Source organism: Pelophylax lessonae (genome assembly GCF_965119305.1).
Source record: "Pelophylax lessonae genome assembly, chromosome: 11".
NCBI lineage: Eukaryota > Metazoa > Chordata > Amphibia > Anura > Ranidae > Pelophylax > Pelophylax lessonae.
Genome location: NC_138778.1, coordinates 237,123,890 through 237,145,959, shown reverse-complemented (window position 1 = coordinate 237,145,959; position 22,070 = coordinate 237,123,890). Strand labels below are relative to the sequence as shown.

The following is a 22,070-nucleotide window of genomic DNA, read 5'->3' as shown; positions in this document are numbered from 1 at the left end:
CAGGATAAGAGGAATACGATGGTCCGGCACCGTCCCTCACAGTCTGAGGTTCCTCAGGATAAGAGGAATACGATGGTCCATCTACACTGTGTGGTCCCGGATGGACATTTGAGGTAGCCGGGTTTTCTCCTGGACTATACTGTGTGATGTCCTCATCTTCTACTTTACAGTCTGGAGACAAAGTGAGAGAATCCTCTGAGGTTTTCCTCATCTCCCGTCCATCTACTAAAATAGAAATACAAAGATTATTACTAGACATCAGCAGATTGGTTCCCCTAAACCAGGACTCCGCCCACATCAGACAGCTTTGTCTCTGAGGATCTTACAATTCTACCCTCAAGGTAACTAGTAAATGGGTCCTCTGATCTCCTACCAGTTCATTTCTTTATTCATGGACCTTAGTCAGAGAGTGAGGAAACAATGAGAACTGTCTTTTATAGGAGTGACAGTGATGAGGGGATTATAGGACAAGTGTCCCCTCCCCCTCTATCACTCATTGCCATCTTCCCAACACAAGAAGTCCTGCACTTCCTTATTTAGTCCATGATTTAGTCATGAATAACAGCAGGGCTGAGCCCCACCAGAGGTCAGAGAGTGAGGATGGGGGGAGAACAACCAAGATGAAGACTGGACTGATCCTGAAGACCACCATCATTGGGTTACTGACTCCTCCCTCATTATCACTTTCTGTTTAAGGTTCCAAAGTCTGAGAATGTAATCACATTATTATCACCATGTAAAAGTCTGTCCTCCAATCAGATCATCAGATATAAAATGTCCAACTGGTAGGAAATGGGTGTAACAAAAGAGAATCCATATATATATATATATATACACACACACACAGGTCCTTCTCAAACAATGAGCATATTGTGATAAAGTTGATTATTGTCTGTAATGTACTGATAAACATTAGACTTTCATATATTTTACATTCATTACACACAACTGAAGTAGTGAAGCCTTTTATTGGTTTAATATTGATGATTTTGGCATACAGCTCATGAAAAACCAAAATTCCTATCTCAAAAAATTAGCATATTTCATCCGACCAATAAAAAAAAAAGTGTTTTTAATACAAAAAAAGTCAACCTTCAAATAATGATGTTCAGTTCTGCACTCAATACTTGGTCGGGAATCCTTTTGCAGAAATGACTGCTTCAATGCGGCGTGGCATGGAGGTGATCAGCCTGTGGCACTGCTGAGGTGTTATGGAGGCCCAGGATGCTTCGATAGCGGCCTTCAGCTCATCCAGAGTGTTGGGTCTTGCGTCTCTCAACTTTCTCTTCACAACATCCCACAGATTCTCTATGGGGTTCAGGTCAGGCCAATTGAGCACAGTAATACCATGGTCAGTAAACCATTTACCAGTGGTTTTGGCACTGTTAGCAGGTGTCAGGTCGTGCTGAAAAATGAAATCTTCATCTCCATAAAGCTTTTCAGCAGATGGAAGCATGAAGTGCTCCAAAATCTCCTGATAGCTGCATTGACCCTGCCCTTGATAAAACACAGTGGACCAACACCAGCAGCTGACATGGCACCCCAGACCATCACTGACTGTGGGTACTTGACACTGGACTTCAGGCATTTTGGCATTTCCCTCTCCCCAGTCTTCCTCAGGGTCCGGTCATCTCTTCTCGTTGTGCAGCGTTTTCTGCCACACTTTTTCCTTCCCACAGACTTCCCACTGAGGTGCCTTGATACAGCACTCTGGGAACAGCCATATTCGTTCAGAAATTTCTTTCTGTGTCTTACCCTCTTGCTTGAGGGTGTCAATGATGGCCTTCTGGACAGCAGTCAGGTCGGCAGTCTTACCCATGATTGCGGTTTTGAGTAATGAACCAGGCTGGGAGTTTTTAAAAGCCTCAGGAATCTTTTGCAGGTGTTTAGAGTTAAATAGTCAACTCTCCTGACCTGAACCCCATAGAGAATCTGTGGGATGTTGTGAAGAGAAAGTTGAGAGACGCAAGACCCAACACTCTGGATGAGCTGAAGGCCGCTATCGAAGCATCCTGGGCCTCCATAACACCTCAGCAGTGCCACAGGCTGATCGCCTCCATGCCACGCCACATTGAAGCAATCATTTCTCCAAAAGGATTCTCGACCAAGTATTGAGTGCATAACTGAACAGAATTATTTGAAAGTTGACTTTTTTTGTATTAAAAACACTTTTCTTTTATTGGTCGGATGAAATATGCTAATTTTTTGAGATAGGAATTTTGGGTTTTCATGAGCTGTATGCCAAAATCATCAATATTAAAACAATAAAAGGCTTGCACTACTTCAGTTGTGTGTAATGAATCTAAAATATATGAAAGTCTAATGTTTATCAGTACATTACAGAAAATAATCAACTTTATCACAATATGCTCATTTTTTGAGAAGGACCTGTATATAGCAGTGGGTGGAGGGGAGAGAGCAGAAGTCAGGAGTATATAATGTACAACATAGAGTATATAGTGCAGGAGTCAGGAGTATGTAATGTACAACATAGAGTATATAGTGCAGGGGTCAGGAGTATGTAGTGTACAACATAGAGTATATAGGGCAGGGGTCAGGAGTATGTAGTGTACAACATAGAGTAGGGGAGGAGCAAGCAGCAGCAACTGCGAGGAGAGCTGTGTGTGGAGGAGAGCGTGGAGGAGAGCCGGGAGACACGTGCGGGGGAGCCGCACTAGGTCACCAGAAGCCGGCGCGGGTGCAGGGGATCGGGACAGAGAGCGGCGGCTGCGGGACCGGGACAAAGAGCAGCGGGATCGGGATAGAGAGGGACTAGGACTGAAAGCTGCGGCAGTAGACGGCGGAGCGGCGGAGGACGGACACCGCACAGTATTGAGGAGGTGAGTGTTCACAGAAGCAGGGGAGGAGGAGCAGCGGCGACTGGTGAGTATCTCTCTGCAGCTGTGTGACGGTGCTTTGGGACCTGTGACTAAATGACTGACAGACCAACCTGTGACTGACTGACCATAGGGACCTGTGACTGACTGACCTTGCTTGCGACCGTCAGCGACTGACAGACTGCTCTGTGACTGACAGACTGCTCTGCGACTGACAGACTGCTCTGCGACCGACCGTGAGTATTTTAGAGACTGGTGAGCATCTTGCGACTGGTTAGCATCTTGCGACTGGTGAGTATATTTGCAACTGGTGAGTATCCTTGCGACTGGTGAGTATCCTTGCGACTGGTGAGTATCCTTGCGACTGGTGAGGGTATTAGCGACTGATGGGTACCCCAGGTTAGTACCAGGGAAGTTAGAGGTAGTGTAGGTAAGGAAGAGCAGGTCGTTAATATTATCCCCATAGAGTAGTGGGTAATAATGTCCGACAGGATTGCGGATGCCACTCAGTGCACTTCTTGCGGCATGTATGCGTTCCTTGATGAACCAATCGAGGGCAAATACTGCTGTGCAAGATGTGAGCGACTTGTTGCTCTGGAAGCCCAGATCCTGGATCTAGAAAACACAGTGGCAACACTGCGTTGCATCAACAACCTGGAAAGGAGCTTGGACATTACCCATCAGGCACTGGCAGGGGCCAGCATAGAGGAGGGAGGAATAGAGGAGACGCAAGCAGCAGAGGTACGCAGCTGGGTGACTGTTAGGAATGTTAGTGGGAGGAGTGTCAGGGAGGCCAGTCCTGAGTTGATACACCCTAACAAATTTGCCGAGTTGCAGGTTGAGGGGGATATCAACTCAGGGGTGGCAGAGCTGGAGCATGCACCCTCCCCCAGCTGTCAGGGGAGGGACGGCTCCAGGAAGAAGGGGGGCCATAACTCAGGAAAGGTTAGACAGGTTGTGGTAGTTGGGGACTCAATTATCAAGAGGACAGAGAGGGCAATCTGTAAAAAAGATTTCGTGAACCGAACAGTTTGTTGTTTACCGGGCGCCCGAGTTCGGCATATCGCAGATCTGGCAGACAGATTGTTGTGTGGGGCTGGGGATGACCCAGCGGTCATGGTGCACGTGGGCACTAATGACAAAGTAAAAGGTAGGTGGAGGATCCTTAAGAACGATTTCAGGGACTTAGGTAATAGATTGAGGAAAAGGACCTCCAAGGTGGTTTTCTCTGAAATACTGCCTGTACCTCGAGCCACACAAGAGAGGCAGAAGGAGATTAGGGAACTTAACAAGTGGCTGAGGAATTGGTGTAGGAAGGAGGGGTTTGGGTTCCTGGAGAACTGGGCTGACTTCTCAGTCGGCTACCGGCTCTTTAGTGAGGATGGGCTGCACCTTAATGGGGACGGTACAGCTCTTTTGGGGAGAAAGATGGCCACCAAGTTGGAGGAGCTTTTAAACTAGGAGACGGGGGGGGAGGGCTCAGAAGTAGAGTCAGTTAGCAGGGAACCAAGGACTGAAGACAGTTGTAGGGTCAGCAGCGACAGTAGGTCCACAGCGTCAATTGGTAGGTCTGTGCGGGAGAACCTCAGACCAAACAGGAATAAACATAACCACCAATCACGTTTAACTTCCGTAAAACTAAGAGGGGTATATGCTAATGCCAGGAGCCTAGCTTATAAAATGGATGAGTTGGAAATGTTAGTACATGAGGAGGACATAGACCTTGTGGGAATAACAGAGACTTGGTTCGACCCCTCACATGACTGGCTGGCCAATATCCAAGGGTATTCAGTGTACCGGAAGGACAGGGTAGGAAAAAGAGGGGGAGGAGTTTGTCTCTACGTCAATAATAATGTAAAGGTGATAGAGAGGAGTGACATTACGGAAGGGATGAGTATGGAATTAGAATCCGTATGGGTAGAACTCCATAGGGAAGGAGAAAAGGGAAAGTAATTGTGGGGGTTTGCTATAGGCCACCTAAACAAGGGGAGGAGGTAGAGCTGGAATTTCTAGCACTAATGGGTAAAGTGGCAAAGCTAGGATCAGTCATCATATTGGGGGACTTCAATTATCCCGACATTGACTGGGAAGAGGGGACTACACACTCACAGAAGGCCCGTCTATTCACAGAAACCTTACTGGATAATTACATGTCACAGTTGGTGGATTCTCCTACTAGAGAAAATGCAGTCCTGGATCTATTGATCACTAATGACCCAGACCTAATCTCGGAGGTAGGAGTCCAGGACAACCTGGGCTCTAGCGATCACAGGATGATCACATTTAGCGTAAATAACAATATAACAAGGCAAGTGGGGAATATAAGAACCCTTAACTTCAGAAGGGCAAACTTTCCAAAATTGTGCTCATTGATGGAAAGGGTAAACTGGGACCAAACCCTGGGATCCCTGACCACAGAGGAAAAATGGGAATGCTTTAGGAACATATTAAGCAAAGGCATCTTGCAGTGCATTCCTATGGGAAATAAATTTAGAAGAGACAAAGCCAAACCTGGCTGGCTAAACCGTAGCGTTAAAAAACTTATTAGGGGTAAAAAATTGGCCTTCAGGAATTATAAATCAGAGGGCACAGTATCGACTTTCCAGCAATACAAGGAGGCAAATAAGAAAAGTAAATACGAAATCAAAATGGCCAAAATCAACTTTGAGAGACAAATAGCGGAGGATAGTAAAAAAAACCCAAAGAAATTCTTTAAGTATATCAACAGCAAAAAAACTAGGGCAGAGCATATTGCACACATAATTAACAATGATGGGAGGATGGTTACAGAGGACACTGAAAAAGCAACCGTGCTGAATGCTTTTTTCTCGTCAGTCTTTACACAGGAAAAGGAGGGGTACACTGACCATGACTGTATGGGGTACACTGACCATGACTGTATGGGGTACACTGACCATGACTGTATGGGGTACACTGACCATGACTGTATGGGGTACACTGACCATGACTGTATGGAGTACACTGACCATGACTGTATGGTTAGTAGTAATACACAGGATTTGCCACTATGGCTAACAGAGGGTGAAATCAGGGAAAGGCTGGATAAACTTAACACAAACAAATCACCAGGCCCGGATGGCGTACACCCGAGAGTACTCAAAGAACTCAGTAAGGTTATATCCAGACCACTGTTCCTGATCTTTGCTGACAGTATTAGGACAGGAGATGTACCAGGGGAGTGGAGGAAAGCAAACGTGATTCCGATATTCAAAAAGGGTCAGAGGCATATACCGGGAAATTATAGGCCTGTCAGTCTGACATCGATAGTATGTAAACTTCTGGAGGGGATGATAAGGGACTATATCGTAGAGTTTGCTAAGGACAACAGCATCATCAGTAGTAACCAGCACGGGTTTACAAATGGGCGTTCTTGTCAAACCAATCTCTTAACATTCTACGAGGAGGTGAGCAGTGAGCTAGATAGGGGGGAGACCAGTGGATGTGGTGTACTTAGATTTTGCTAAGGCGTTTGATACAGTTCCCCATAAGCGCTTAATTTATAAAATAAGGTCTGCAGGTATCGACAGCAGGGTTTGCTCTTGGATACGGAACTGGCTTAAAGGGCGTGTCCAAAGGGTGGTAATAAACAGCGCATACTCAGACTGGTCTGAGGTGGTAAGCAGGGTCCCCCAAGGCTCAGTCCTAGGACCAACCTTGTTCAATTTATTCATAAACAGCATTGAGGACGGGATCAGTAGTTCGATATCAGTTTTTGCTGATGACACAAAATTAGGCAGGGCAATAACTGCACAGCATTAAGCAGATATCCTACAGAATGACCTGGACAAAATACCGGAGTGGGCAACGACATGGCAAATGAGGTTTAATGTGGAGAAGTGTAAGGTTTTGCACTTGGGGACTAGAAACATAAAAGCACAATACACGTTAGGGGGGAACCCTTGGGAGAATCAAAAATGGAGAAAGATCTGGTAGTCTTGGCTGATGATAGATTAGGCAACAGCATGCAATGTCAAGCGGCAGCTGCCAAGGCTAGCAGAATATTAGCATGCATAAAGAAAGGGATGTATTCCAGAGATAAGACTATAATCCTTCCACTTTATAAAACTCTGGTCTGACCGCATCTGGAGTATTCTGTCCAGTTCTGGTCGCCAGTCCTCAGAAGGGATGTGTTGGAGCTGGAGAGAGTCCAGAGAAGGGCAACTAAACTAATTAGGGGATTGGAGGACCTTGATTATGAGGAGCGTCTGCAATCGCTTGATTTATTCTCCCTGGAGAAGAGACGCCTGAGGGGGGACATGATAGCAATTTATAAATATCTCAATGGGGATCTAGGCTTAGAAAAAAAGCTATTCAGTCGAAGGGATTGCATGAGGACTCGGGGGCATACAATGCGATTAGAGGAGAAGCGTTTTAACCTCAGACAACGTGGGGGGTTCTTTACTGTTAGGGCTACAAGATTGTGGAATTCTCTACCACAAGAGGTGGTTTCTGCGGGAAGTATGGTGGCTTTCAAAAGACTACTAGACATACATCTCAAGGATCAGAACATTCCAGGGTATGAGAGATGATTACAGCCACACACACCTACACAGGTTGAACTGGATGGACTATTGTCTTTATTCAACCTCACCTACTATGTAACTATGTAACTATATATTGTGCAGGGGTCAGGAGTATGTAATGTACAACATAGAGTATATAGTGCAGGGGTCAGGAGTATGTAATGTACAACATAGAGTATATAGTGCAGGGGTCAGGAGTATGTAATGTACAACATAGAGTATATAGTGCAGGGGTCAGGAGTATGTAATGTACAACATAGAGTACATAGTGCAGGGGTCAGGAGTATGTAATGTACAACATAGAGTATACAGTGCAGGGGTCAGGAGTATGTAATGTACAACATAGAGTATATTGTGCAGGGGTCAGGAGAATTTAGTGTATATGACCCACCTGTGCTGATCTTTGATGTCCCCGTTATTCCATCCACCTCTGCAGACTGTTGATCATCCCTCTCATACGTCTCTTCTTCTTCTGCTTTAACATCAACTATCAGATCTTGACCCTAAACCAAGAGAAAGATCAATAACATCATCTGTATGACATAAACTTTATTATTGCGACAGAACCAAAAAGAATCCACACATTGTCTCCACGAGTCCATGTTCTAGATGCTCCATCCCACCAACCTTGTAATAGTGAGGGATGGTGTGACCTTCCTGTGTGGAATCCTGGGAATACAGAGGACGGGGACATCTCTCTGGTGGGTTCCCATTACTGGATCCATCTGTAGGAAACACACACACTGACTGAATACATTGTTTCTATGTGTTTATCAGATGATGGGGGATCTAGGTGGAGCCTCCGTACTGCTCTCTCCTTTACAATAAAGTCTCCTCTTACCCGGTGATGTGAGGGGCGGCTGATTCTCCATCATGACGTCCTTGTAGAGATCCTTGTGTCCTTCTAAATACTCCCACTCCTCCATGGAGAAATAGACAGTGACATCCTGACACCTTATAGGAACCTGACACACACAATGATACAGTCACCATCCAGACACATCCCTTGTCTGTTACTGGATAATGTCCCAGAATTCCCAGCACCGCTCACCTCTCCTGTCAGCAGCTCCATCATCTTCTTGGTGACTTCTAGAATCTTCTCCATGCTGTGTCTCTCAGGTTTTAGGGAGTCACATGGAGGCACTGTGATGGTCATATGATCACCTGACTTCACCAGAGGAAATCTCTGTATTGAAGAACCAATAGGAATATCATGTTAGAATCCCAGAATCCTCCTCACCTCTCCGGTCAGGTCTGTGTTTTAATAATAGAGATAAGAGTGATGTCATGTGACCTCCCAGAATCCTCCTCACCTCTCCGGTCAGCAGGTAGATGATGTCCAGGCTGAGCTTTAGTATCTTCTCAGTAATGCTAATCTGGTCCTCTTCCATCCTCATTGGTGAAGTCATTTCATCCATACAGGTCTCCTTGTAGACGGATAACTCTGGGAAATGAAGGTAAGAATTATTTGGATGGTATTGATCACACAATAATAGGATGTGGAGGGGGGGGGGGTAATAGGAGGGTTGCTGTAAGAACTACTGATCCCATGGGAACACATTTAGTTTGGTCTGTTTAAAGTTTGCTACAATTTTTGAGGTCCTGGGACCCTCTTGACCTGCCGGATCAGAAATTCCCTTTCCTCTGTTGGGTTTGTTTGGTTTCTGAACTGGATTTGATTAGTATTAGATCTGCAGACAAGGAATGATAAATACGATCCTTCCTGAGACTTGTTTGCTCTGAGGCAGTGCTGTGAGGTCAATGTTGGGTCATCACGATGTCCAGGAAGGGGAACTTGCTGACTTTTGGCCGGAGTTGTCGGCTAATCAGAATAATTACCAGAACTCCGGCTGCAAGGCTCCAATCTCCAGAAGCCTGCTGACTGACAGGAGTGATGTCACTGTCACTCTCTGCAATAAGAGAAGGGATTGGATTGGATAGAAGGAGGATGCTGCTGGTGCAGTACAGAACTCTGGGGGAGGAGTCTGTTCTGTTTTCTTCAATAGCAGCCCAGTGTGGGTAGAATAAGGATAATCGGGGGGAGGGGTTTGTCCTCTTGGTCTTGGTCTATTTTGTATCCTGCAACATATTTCTTCACCAGTGAGATGGTGAAGGCTTCCTTCACTTGCTAGCAGGAGTTCTTTAAGGAGGTCAGAAAAGTAGGTGCAGGTGGGGTGGAAGGACCATCAGAGACCAAGAGCCCAAACGAGCCTGAAAGCCCCTTCCTACCTTTGAGCCTGACAGCCTGTTTTGCTTGGGTCTATCTAGCAATGTTACTTTGCGGTATAAACTCAACTGACGCAGACCTGTTTTCTGTGGTGTATGGTGTAGTTTGTGCTAAGCAACAATGCTGCGTAAGCTGTTTAGGAAAAGCAAGGCTGCAGAGGTTTCTGGTGTCCAGAAGGAAGTGTGCAGCTTACCTAGCTGGGCCAGAGACAAGTATTTGTAAAGTATGCTTCTCCTTTGAATAAGACTTGGGGTGATAAAGTCTCAGATCATTTTGTAGATTTTAGCCTTAAGGGGTTGGATTTAATTAAAGCAGAGAAGAGGACAGTGTCCCCAGTAGGTTGATACTTTCTTCATGCTCTCTATACAGAATCACAGAGAAGGGACAAGGCAGAGGCAGAAGTTAAAAGGCCAACTAGCAGTTGCTTCAGAGTGTGTGCGTTCAACTGCTAGTCGGGCTGATGATTTGCAAGAGCGGTGTGCAGCCCTCATAACCAAATCAATTAATGCCTTAAGGAAAAGAAAGGGCCGTAAACCTGTTAGTAAAGCCAGGGTACGTGCCATCGTCACATCCCAAAACTGGGATTGTGAGGATGTCTCCTCCAATGATAGTGAGGATGAGGAGATAGAGTTTGAGGTTTCTGATGATGAATATGTATCCTATTCTGATGGTAGTGATGATCTGGAGGAGTGTCATGCACGTCCAATAATCACACATCAGAGAAAAGGGAAATAAATTGTGAGCATTGGGGGAAGGAGTTCGTTTGGAGAAGGTTGGCTCTTTGTTTGAAGCTGTGGGACAGCCATGATGCAGCCAGGATTTCTCAATGCCTTGCTTTCTCCAGAGATCCATTGGAAGCTGTTGAATTTCAACTACCAGAGCTAAGTATTTATTTGATATTCTTGGGACAAGGGTTGTATGTTTAAGACGTGGTCATTTTAAGTGTATTTCTGCTGCTTACAGACCATAGGCTGTTCATTTGTTAAGCATTGTTATATCTGACAGTCTTGTATTATGTTCCTAATATTGTAATAGTTTGTATGTACAGCATGTTTTGTATAGTAAAAGCACATTTATAAACTGCAGAGGTCTGAGCTTCCTTGTTTATACCGCAAAGTAACCTTGCTAGATAGACACAAGCAAAACACAGCCTCAGAGGTCCCCACAGCCATTCAGCCCCATAAACCTCTCAGAGTTGTTCACCCCTATTATTCTTAGTAGGCCCCCAAAGTCCTTCTGCTACACCCCCCCCCCCAGGATCTCAGGGACCTTTAGATAAAGTTAACCCTTTAGAGCAGGGGTGTCAAACTCAAATTATTTGGGGACCGCATCAGCAGTATGGTTGCCCTCAAAGGGCTGGTTGTATCTGTAGGACTATGTTCCTACTCTTTATTAGCATAAATAATTTTCTCGGCATTTAATACAGGAGTGCGCTACGTACAGAGTGCAGGGATTAGGAGTGTGCTTGCATACATAGTTACATAGTAGGTGAGGTTGAATAAAGACAATAGTCCATCCAGTTCCCCCTGTGTCTCACATACCCCTGAATGTTCTGATCCTTGAGATGTACGTCTAAGAGTCTTTTAAAAGCCACCATACTACCCGCAGAAACCACCTCTTGTGGTAGAGAATTCCACAATCTTGTAGCCCTAACAGTAAAGAACCCCCCACGTTGCCTGAGGTTAAAACGCTTCTCCTCTAATCACATTGTATGCCCTCTTGTCCTCATGCAATCCCTTCGACTGAACAGCTTTTTTTCTAAGCTGAGATCACCATTGAGATATTTATAAATTGCTATCATGTCCCCCCTCAGGTGTCTCTTCTCAAGGAAGAATAAATCAGAGTGAAGGGATCAGGAGTGCGCTACGTACAGAGTGAAGGGATCAGAAGTGCGCTGCGTACAAAGTGCAGGGATCAGGAGTGCGCTACGTACAGTGTGCAGGGATCCGGAGTGCGCTATGTACAGAGTGCAGGGATCAGGAGTGCGTTACGTACAGAGTGCAGGGATCAGGAGCGCGTTACGTACAGAGTGCAGAGATCAGGAGTGCGCTACATACAGAGTGCAGGGATCAGGAGTGCGTTACGTACAGAGTGCGTTACGTACAGAGTGCAGGGATCAGGAGCGCGTTGCGTATAGAGTGCAGGGATCAGGAGCGCGTTACGTACAGAGTGCAGAGTTTAGGAGTGAATTACGTCCAGAGCTCAGGAATGCACTACATACACAGTGCAAGGTTTAGGAGTGCGCTATGTATAGAGTGCAGGGTTCAGGAATGCATTACGTACAGAGTACAGGGTTCAGGAATGCATTACTTACAGAGTGCAGAGATCAGGAGTGCATTACCTACAGAGTCTGGTGTTCAGGAGCATGTTATGTACAGAGTTCAGGGTTCAGGAGTGCGCTACAAACAGAGTGCAGGGTTCAGGAGTGTGAGACATACACAGTGCAGGGTTCAGGAGTGTGAGACATACACAGTGCAGGGTTCAGGAGTGGGCTATGCACAGTGTGCAACATCTCATTTCCCTGCCCGAGTTTTGACCTCTGCACCCACAACTTTCTTCTCATCCCCCCACCTCTGCACACATCTGCCTCCACAGCCATCAACCCCCCTCCTTCCTCACATCTGTACTCTCTCCTACCTTCCTACCTCGTCCAGCTCTGGTACCTCCCATGTAGGAGGTTCCCTCCCTGTGTATTGGGCTATAGTTAGTACCTCCCTGTGAAGGCAGATCTCTGTGTTCAGCACCAGTACCAGTGTTCAGTTCTGCCCTATTTGTCCTTTTTCACCATCACTTCAAAATCATCAGCACAACACTGCCTCTCCATTGCCACTAAGGTATAAAGCAAGTCCTCAAAAAGCCTGTCCTGTGGATGCAGCCCGCTGGATGAAAAAAAACAAAACATATCCGCCGGAGCAGTCAGGAACCTCCGCGACTAACAGCTATGCCGGGCCCAAGGCGCATGCGCTCAGCTCACAAATAGCCGGCACCACTAGAGGGACTGAGGAGGTGAAAGAACGGGAAATGTTTATTCTTGTTTCCTTGGAGACCAACTGACCGCGCATGCATTGACAGAAAGCCGGCGAAGCTCGCTGGACTGAGGGGGAGGATGTTTACTCGTTGCCAGGGAAACCTGGCATTGAGAAAAATGAACAGCAGAGAGCAAAAGAGGTGGTGGCCGGAGGCCGCTGTGAGGGCCACATAACAAAGGCCTGGGGGGACGGATTTGGCCTGCGGGCCTTGTGTTTGTCACCTGTGCTTTAGATGCTCTCAGAGTCCTTTAGTCCCACTATCTCCTCAGAGACCCCTCAGCTCCTCCACTTTACTCAGAACCAGTGGCTGAACTGTCACGGTTGCAAAGGTCACACCTGAAACCTGGCCCAGGTGTCACACCAATGCAAGGGGGAGGAGGCACCAAGACAGCTGGAAGGATCCTAAGGAGTGCCAGTATCAGTAGAGGCTCTCCCAGTGATCGCTGTGACAGACCCAACCGAGACAGGGACTTTTGGAGAGGACGAGGTGCAAGCCTGCTACCCACTGATTATGGCACATGGAGAGCAGATTGTGAAGGAGAACCCTATCACTCTGGACACATTTCGTACATTTGGTTTGGATTACTCAAATGGGACGGTAATATTTGTCAGGAATATATCTCAAGAAATATATGAAGACTATCCCTGGCCTGTTTGATTCTGAATATGTTCATTGAAAGAGCTATTCACCTTGGCCTCTGTTCCATGTTCTTTGGTCTCGGAGACGTGTAGTCTATCCCTGGTGGTCTTCCTATTGTTTGTATATTAAGGTGTGCTGTGTGTTCTGTTCAGCCTGTCTCCTTGTTAATTGCTAATGAACTTCTGTCCAGATGGCTAGATAATTGGTTCAGGTTAATTCTCTTTCTGTATACAATCTCATCTACATGATAATGTAATCAGGGCCCTGACCTGGTCAGGAGGGGGGAAGGGATGTGTCCTTGTGCTGTACGTATAGTGTGTGAGACTGGTCAATAAAGAGTCTTTTACCCAGCATTAAGCCTTGGCTCATGTATGGGGGTTGTTATGCTATGCCGGTGTCATTTCCCCTAGATGGTTTTATTGCTGTTCTGCTTAGAAAAAGGGGAACCCGTGACGGTGAGAGGGGGTCAGACCGTCACACAGATCATTCTCTAAAAATAGACAACCACGTATTGGAGGCTGAGAGCAAGGCTTGGATTAATTCTCTGAAGACAATAAGGCTTCCCTTCTAGAGTTGGATGGACAGATGTAATATTCATCTTTTACAGGTGTAACGGATCAACCGGCACCCTGACTGGGTACCTCCGTTGATGGATGCGCCTAGTGCTTCCCGAGGGCTCCAAGCACTCCACCAGACACCATAAACACGTCAGACCCCACGAACCGCTGCAGCTTGGTTGGGGTCTCGCCGTCTCCTACCCACCCTGGACCTACGACAAGGCTCCAGGTTCCCGTGAGTGAACCTCTCTTTCCCCAGAGAGTGAAGCAGGAACAAGAACAAGCCCTTACACAAGCTCTTACAAGAGCTTAGTGATTATCCAAGGGAGTATGAAGAGCATAGCAATCCCTTGTAGTAGATCCCCCCAATAAGAGACAGGACTCTCAATTGAGGGTGAAGTATGACTCTTTTATGGTACAACTGCTCTTTTATACAGTTTTCCCCCACAAGGTTACCGCCCAGGTGGACCTTGTTGGGGACAGGACATGACATTCACAAACCAATAGAAACAGTCATTCCCATACAGTGTACACAATCCCTCCCCTCTGGCTGATTACAGTATCATATGCAGATGAAAGTGTATACAGAACTAATTATCTAGCCATCTGGACAGAACAATGGGAGGTCATTAACATTTAACAATGGGACAGACAATCCGCATTCCCTCCCAATACACAAACAATAGGGAAGTCTGGCAATGACAGTCTGTGTGTCTCTCTCACAGACAAGCACACGGAATACACATTATCTAGAAGTCAGACTTCGTGGCAATGGTCTATAACAGTCTAAGTCTCCCAGTGTAAAGTGGGAATATATCTTCATATTTCTATATGAAGATATTGCTGACAAAAATTACTGTCCCATCTGAAGCAATTCAAACCATTAATTATCTGCTCCTCACCTCCAGTGACGGTGAATACCGTCACAACAGGTTAATGGTCAGAGGGAATATAGTGGCCCTCCTGCAGATTGGGTTAGAGAGGCTCCTTCACTTGGGACAAAAATATTTATCAAAGATATCCCTCAAGAGATCTATGAAAATAAATATATTCCACCTTTTCAGACTGCTGAAACATTGTATGGGTTTTGGCTCATAGACTGTTGTAGGCTGTTGCCGGACAGTCTGAGGTGGGGTGGGATCACTGTTTATGTTATGTGTGTCCATCCCATTGTGTGCCTCCTAGGTGTGAATTCCCATTGTCACCTATTATTTCTGTCTGTTGGCTAATTTGGCTAACTTTTGGAGGTTCCTACATGATGAGATTAGTCTGGCGTCAACTCTACCTCGTTATCTAAACCAGTGTGTGATGTTTTCAGTAAATATTTCGTTTTATTGTTCATGAGGTGACTGCCCTACTTCTGAAGTGTATAAAAAACAAAAACCTGTATTTCAGTTCAATAAACAGTCATTCCTTTTGTTCTACCTCAACATCTAGTGTGTGTATGATGCTTGGGGTAAAAGACTGGTATTAGCTCTTCGTCTGCTGGAAGGGTTTGGAGGGCAGGAGGCACTGTTTGGTGGAAGCATCCAAGCTGTGCCAGGCTTTCCAAGAAGGATTGGTGAGAACAGGTTGTGCAGCACATTCAGCCTGTCCAGAGTCCCCTCCATGCAGATACACCTTGCTGTCCCTGATCTTCCCCCAACGTGGCTACATCACCCTCCAACATTAGCCAACTCCTCTGCCCACTCCTCCTTCCCCAAACACAAGCTCGAAGTTCTCCATTCCGAGCACACTATGCACGCTGTGTGGAGGGACTCATCACTTATGCTAGCGGCAGTGCCTAGAGCCTGGTGAGTGCCTGAATGTGGGGTGGGGGTCCCCTTGAGATGTGTTGGGGAGGCAGGATCAGCTCTCTGCACATCTCAAACTCCTCTCCTAACTCTGTCAGCTGCTCTCTGGAGTTTTTGCCCAGCTTCTGCCCTGTGCGTGCAATCGGTGGAGGCGAGCCCTGTGCGTGCAATCTGCGGAGGCGAGCCCTGTGCATGCAATTGATAGGGGTAAGCCCTGTGCGTGCAATCGGTGGAGACGAGCCCTGTGCGTGCAATCGGCGGTGGCGAGCCCTGTGCGTGCAATCGGCGGGGGCGAGCCCTGTGCGTGCAATCGGCGGGGGCGAGCCCTGTGCGTGCAATCGGCGGAGCTGAGACAGTGGTGGAACTACCAGGTCGCAAGGCCCTACTTGTGATTGGGCTCTGTTGTTCCACTGCCATGTAGGGCCAAAGACAGCAGAATCCATCCCACTGCAGAAGTAAAGGGCCACGGAATCAGTGGGAGGGGCCCCAGGACTGATGGAGAGAGCCCTGGGACCTGTTGGTTAGGGGGGGTCTTTCATGGTTTCATGCACCAGGACACTAAAGGTTCTAGTTAACCCTCTGCACAGAGCCCTCAGTATTTTCCTCCCTTTGACACCAATGATGGAACATATTCTTCAGGGCAGGCTGGGCAATATTTTTATCTTCCTGACCAGCAATGTACGATGCTCTATGCTCCATACTCCTGACCCCTGCACTCCATCATTGTGTTGGCTGCATATTGTAATGATTTAAAATATTCTAAAACAGCGCTACCAGGCGTGTGCAAAAAAATAATAATAATATAATGATCAAAATTGAAATATAGGTAATTCAAACTCATCAAATTGCAATATATATGATGATAAAGTGTACTAATGAAAAGATCTCAAATTTATAAAATCATCCAATAATAAATATACAAAATCAGCAAATGCAATAAATATTAATAAAGTGCACTAGTGAAAAAAAAAAAATAGATCAATAAATATATACAAAATGCAATCAAATTGAATGATAGTGCTATAGGTGCCAGAGTGCTTCCTACACCCCGTGGAACGCACGCCGGCATCGTTCCCGGAAGTGGACGCATCTGTTGTGATTATTGCGGTTATACAACACTGTTTTTATGCTACATCTTTGTGAGTAGTTTTAATCTATTATAATATAATAAATGCTTTATGGGCTTCACTATGTTTGGCTCCTTCCCTTCCTTTTCGAGTACCTGATCGAGGGGGAACTATAAATAAAGGCTGGGGGTTTGTTGGAGGCCCTGCTGACCCATCCATCCCTATTGGCTATCTTTTTTGGAAAACCACTGCATATTTGAGGCTCAATTATATTTAAAGTCTGGTGAGTGGATCCCCAAAAGGATCTTTTTTGAAGCACCTTGGCACCTGTGTGGAGCCCCTCAAGCACTTTACCCAGCACCTTATTTAAGTTTTAAGTGGACTATTTCTTTGGACTGCACTTTATTTAGCACTCTGGCACCTATAGCACTATCATTGAATTTCATTGCACTTTTGTATATATGTATTGATCTATTTTTTTTCACTATTGCACTTTATTAATATTTATTGCATTTGCTGATTTTGTATATTTATTATTGGATGATTTTATAAATTTGAGATCTTTTCATTAGTACACTTCATCATCATATATATTGCAGTTTGATGAGTTTGAATTACCTAGATTTCAATTTTGATAATTATATTATTATTTTTTGCACACGCCTGGTAGCGATGTCTTAGAATATTTTACATCTTTTCCTTGGTTTTTACCTAAGTGAGCAGCAGCTGCAGGTGACACTACTTTATATTATTATTTAGCGCGGGTTTTAAGTTAATTTTTTACACATATTGTAATGATTGCCCATTGGCTGCCTGTGTAGTGTAATAATTGCCCTTTGTAGGCCATGTATGGTCAGAACGGTCATTGTCTTTCTGTAAACAGAGAGGGCGCTCTCCTAACCTGGTGACATCCGACGTGTTTGGATTGGAAAACACCAATCTTGGTCCAGGAGGGCTATTGGCAGGTGAAGAGGTCCTAAAAAGTGTTCCTACCCCCGCCCAGATTCCTTAACCATTTACAGCCCAGAATTACATCTTCTATATCATTATATGTCACTAAATTCATACAAAACTTTATTTATAATCATCAATAACTGGTAAAATGATATAAATTACAATAAAAATGCAGATCATAGATTTCCTCATTGTAATATACGAGGATAATCTACATTTCCACACTATATATGTGTGTATCATCATCTGCTGGAGATAAAAGAGGTCACAGTGACTATGGAGGAAGAGGACGGACATGACGGGGGGGTTACTGGGTGTAAATAGAAAATAAGATCTTATTACCTCGTCTGCCACTTGCAGCAATGTCTTCTATTTCCTGCCAGATGGAACTTCCTGTCTTTATTCCAGATCACTTCCTTTATGAACCTGACATCACTTCCTGTATGAACCTGACATCACTTCCTGTCTGGATTTGAGAGAGACCACCACCTTGTGGAGTTCAGAGGAACTGCAGCAGGCATTATCGAATACTTTGAGTCGGAGAAAAGATTTACTAAAGCACTCAGTCAACAAATAGTCACAATTCCAAATTTACTAATGGTCAAAAAACGAAGCGACCGTCTAAGCGAGTTCCCCTCCTTGAACCAGGAGCACAGCAGAGAAAAATCTTGTGTAAAACATGATCTCAAGCAATTTATACTTCCTATAGGTTTGTTGAACATTTTGCGCACCAAGAGAGAGGGGGGGACAAAGACAGCAGGAAAGGGTCCTGCTGCTGGAGTAAAGAGTCCTGGAATCAGTGGAGGCTCCCCTGTAATTGCCAAGTAAGATTGCTGAGAAAGGGTGTGCAGCACATTCAGCCTTTGCAGAGCTCCGTTCATGCAGAGCCCCCCTTGCTGTCCCTGATCTGCCCCCAACACAAGCACAGCGCCCTTCAACATCAGCCAACTCCTCTCTCTGCTCTTCCTCCTCCACACACAAGCTCAAAGTTCTCCATACTGAGCGGACTCTGCGCCCTGTGCTGGCTCTGAGGGACCTGTCACTGATGCCAGCTGCAGCGCCCAAAATAGTGCCTGTAGGTGGGGTCCACAGTGTGTGTGGGGCCCTTGAGATGTGAGGGGCAGGATCACATCTCTGCACATCTCAATCGCCTCTGCTACCTCTGCCAGCCGCTCTCTTGAGTTCCTGCCCAGCCTGCTGCCCCCCATCTCCCCCCAACACCTATGTGCCCCTTCAAGGGCTGACCATATTGTTCCCCCTTCATCTGCCCCACCTATTCCTATCCGTCCTCATCATCTCATCCCTCTGCCACCCATGCCCATAGCCCTCTCTGACTGGTACCTCATTTCAGGTCCGTCCCCCCCAATTCCTGCACGTTATCCCTCCCTTTGTCATCACTTGGGAACTTCAGTGGCTGCATTGTGTCGGTGGAGGTGAGCCCTGTGTGCGTGAGATTGGTGTAGGTGAGCCCTGTGTGTGTGAGATTGGTGTAGGTGAGCCCTGTGTGTGTGAGATCGGTGGAGGTGAGCCCTGTGTGTGAGATTGGTGGAGATGAGCCCTGTGTGTGTGAGATCGGTGGAGGTGAGCCCAGTGTGTGAGATATCGGTGGAGGTGAGCCCTGTGTGTGAGATCGGTGGAGGTGAGCCCTGTGTGTGAGATGGGTGGAGGTGAGCCCTGTGTGTGTGAGATGGGTGGAGGTGAGCCCTGTGTGTGAGGTCAGCGGAGGTGAGCCCTGTCTGTGAGATCAGCTGAGGTGAGCCCTGTCTGTGAGATCAGCGGAGGTGAGCCCTGTCTGTGAGATCAGCGGAGGTGAGCCCTGTGTGTGAGATCAGCGGAGGTGAGCCCTGTGTGCGTGAGATCGGTGGAGGTGAGCCCCGTGTGAGAGATCGGTGGAGGTGAGCCCTGTGTGTGTGAGATCGGTGGAGGAGAGCCCCGTGTGTGAGATATCGGTGGAGGTGAGCCCTGTGTGTGAGATCGGTGGAGGTGAGCCCCGTGTGTGAGATATCGGTGGAGGTGAGCCCTGTGTGTGAGATGGGTGGAGGTGAGCCCTGTGTGTGTGAGATGGGTGGAGGTGAGCCCTATGTGTGAGGTCAGCGGAGGTGAGCCCTGTCTGTGAGATCAGCTGAGGTGAGCCCTGTCTGTGAGATCAGCGGAGGTGAGCCCTGTCTGTGAGATCAGCGGAGGTGAGCCCTGTGTGTGAGATCAGCGGAGGTGAGCCCTGTGTGCGTGAGATCGGTGGAGGTGAGCCCCGTGTGAGAGATCGGTGGAGGTGAGCCCTGTGTGTGTGAGATCGGTGGAGGAGAGCCCCGTGTGTGAGATATCGGTGGAGGTGAGCCCTGTGTGTGAGATCGGTGGAGGTGAGCCCCGTGTGTGAGATATCGGTGGAGGTGAGCCCTGTGTGTGAGATCGGTGGAGGTGAGCCCTGTGTGTGTGAGATGGGTGGAGGTGAGCCCTATGTGTGAGGTCAGCGGAGGTGAGCCCTGTCTGTGAGATCAGCGGAGGTGAGCCCTGTCTGTGAGATCAGCGGAGGTGAGCCCTGTGTGTGAGGTCAGCGGAGGTTAGCCCTGTCTGTGAGATCAGCGGTTTCAAAATCAGCAAAATCGCTACAATTTCTTCTAATCCTCATGAGTTGTCCTTTCGGAATGTTCCCCAGCCACTTCGGATGGTGGCAGCTGTTTTTAGGGATATAGCCATTCCTATCCATTTTTTTTGAAGTAGGTTTTGCTGGCCAGTAGTCCGTCTTTTTTAGAAAGTTCTAAATCCAGGAAGGCGATATGTTCAAAGTGGAAGTCACCGGTAAACGTGATACCATATATGTTCATATTGATCTCATCAAAAAAACTCCTGTAGTGAAACTGTGCTACCTTTCCAGATGATTATAGTATCGTCTATGTACCTGCGGTAGTACTTCAGATTTCTTCTGGGTACACTAAAGACCTGTTCCTCCTCCCACTTCTGCATGAAGAAGTTAGACACACTGGGGGCATACTTGGCCCCCATGGCTACTCCTTTGGTTTGTGCATAGTGGTTGCCTTTGTACCAGAAGTAATTTGATTGCATTGCCATTTTTAACCCTTCCAGTATATTGCTGATTTGTCTCTTTCATGTCCGTATGAGTGAGTAAGGCCCAGTCTATGGCTTGTAGTCCATCCTGCTGCTTTATGTTCGTATAGAGGGAGTTGACATCAATAGTTACTAAGATGTCTTCCTCCTCTATATTGATATCTTTAATCTCTGCTAGCAGTTGTTTACTGTCCCTCAAATAGGATTTGCCTAAGGGGATCAAGGGTTGCAAGAACTGGTTGAGGTATTCACCCAGTCTTCAGTGTACAGAATTAATCCCACCTATGATGGGTCGAACAGGCGTTTTTTTATCATCTTTATGCATTTTGGGGACATAATAGATGACCGGGGTCTTAGGTTTCTCCAGACAGATGTATTTAGCTTGTTTTTTGTTAAGGATGCCCATCTCCTTCCCTTTCTCAATGTATGTATGCAGGGTTTTCTCATACATCTTTTTTGGGTCTCCCTTTAGCTTGATGTATGTGTCCTCTACATTGAGTAGGTTCTCCATCTCCTTTTCATAGTCTTTTTTATTCAAGATTACCATTGGATTTGGAATTTTATATCATTTTATGTTCATTTATCACTCTGAAAGCACAGAGCACTTTTCTAATAGCCTTGTGACATTGATGTCATTTTATTATGGTAGCGCCAGTACCAACAACACTTGCACATTATTACTCACCTGTTATCTACTGTGGGTTAAGTGTTTACACTTATGATAATGTGTATTGTACTTTAGGAGCTCAAGGGCAGCAGTCTGCTAGTTAATTGGCTCAGGTTGATTGCATCTATTAGTTACTGGTAGCAAAGTAGAATACGGTTTGTGCTGGTTGTTCTTTAGATGATTAGTTCAGGTTAATTATATGTCGGTATACAATTTCAACTGTATATGATAATATAATCAGGCACCTGACCTGGTGGGGTAATCTGATCAGGAGGGGGATGTCCATCCTGTATATATTCGGTGTGAGTTTGTTCAAATAAAGCTTCCAGTTCTCTACAAGCTAAGTTCCATCTAGTTTTGTATGGGGGGGCGGCTTGAATATTTGATACCTACGTTCAAGACTGGAGGAAGCTGTATACTGACGGAAGCCCACAAACACAGTGTGGGTCGCGGTTCCATTATATTTTTGGCAAGCTAGGGGAAGGTTCCTGCAGTCTGGAACATCCAAACCTCCACCGGGATCCAAGGTCCGAATGGCAGAAGAGGAGAGGTACAGATATCAGCTGCCATGGAAAAAGAATTTGGAAGGAGGTTGCGAGAGATGTGGATACAGCACGGGGGACCAGTGTCAGAGAAGAACCTGCTAGGATGGTATGATGTAATCCGCTGGGATCTCTGGAAGGAAGTGCTAG

At 46.3% G+C, this 22,070-nt stretch overlaps 1 protein-coding gene across 1 annotated transcript in view; it reads right to left on the bottom strand.

The window, feature by feature from the left end:
* The window catches only part of LOC309567211 (uncharacterized protein), a 272,509-nt gene that overhangs the window by 104,362 nt on the left and 146,077 nt on the right, over positions 1-22,070 (bottom strand).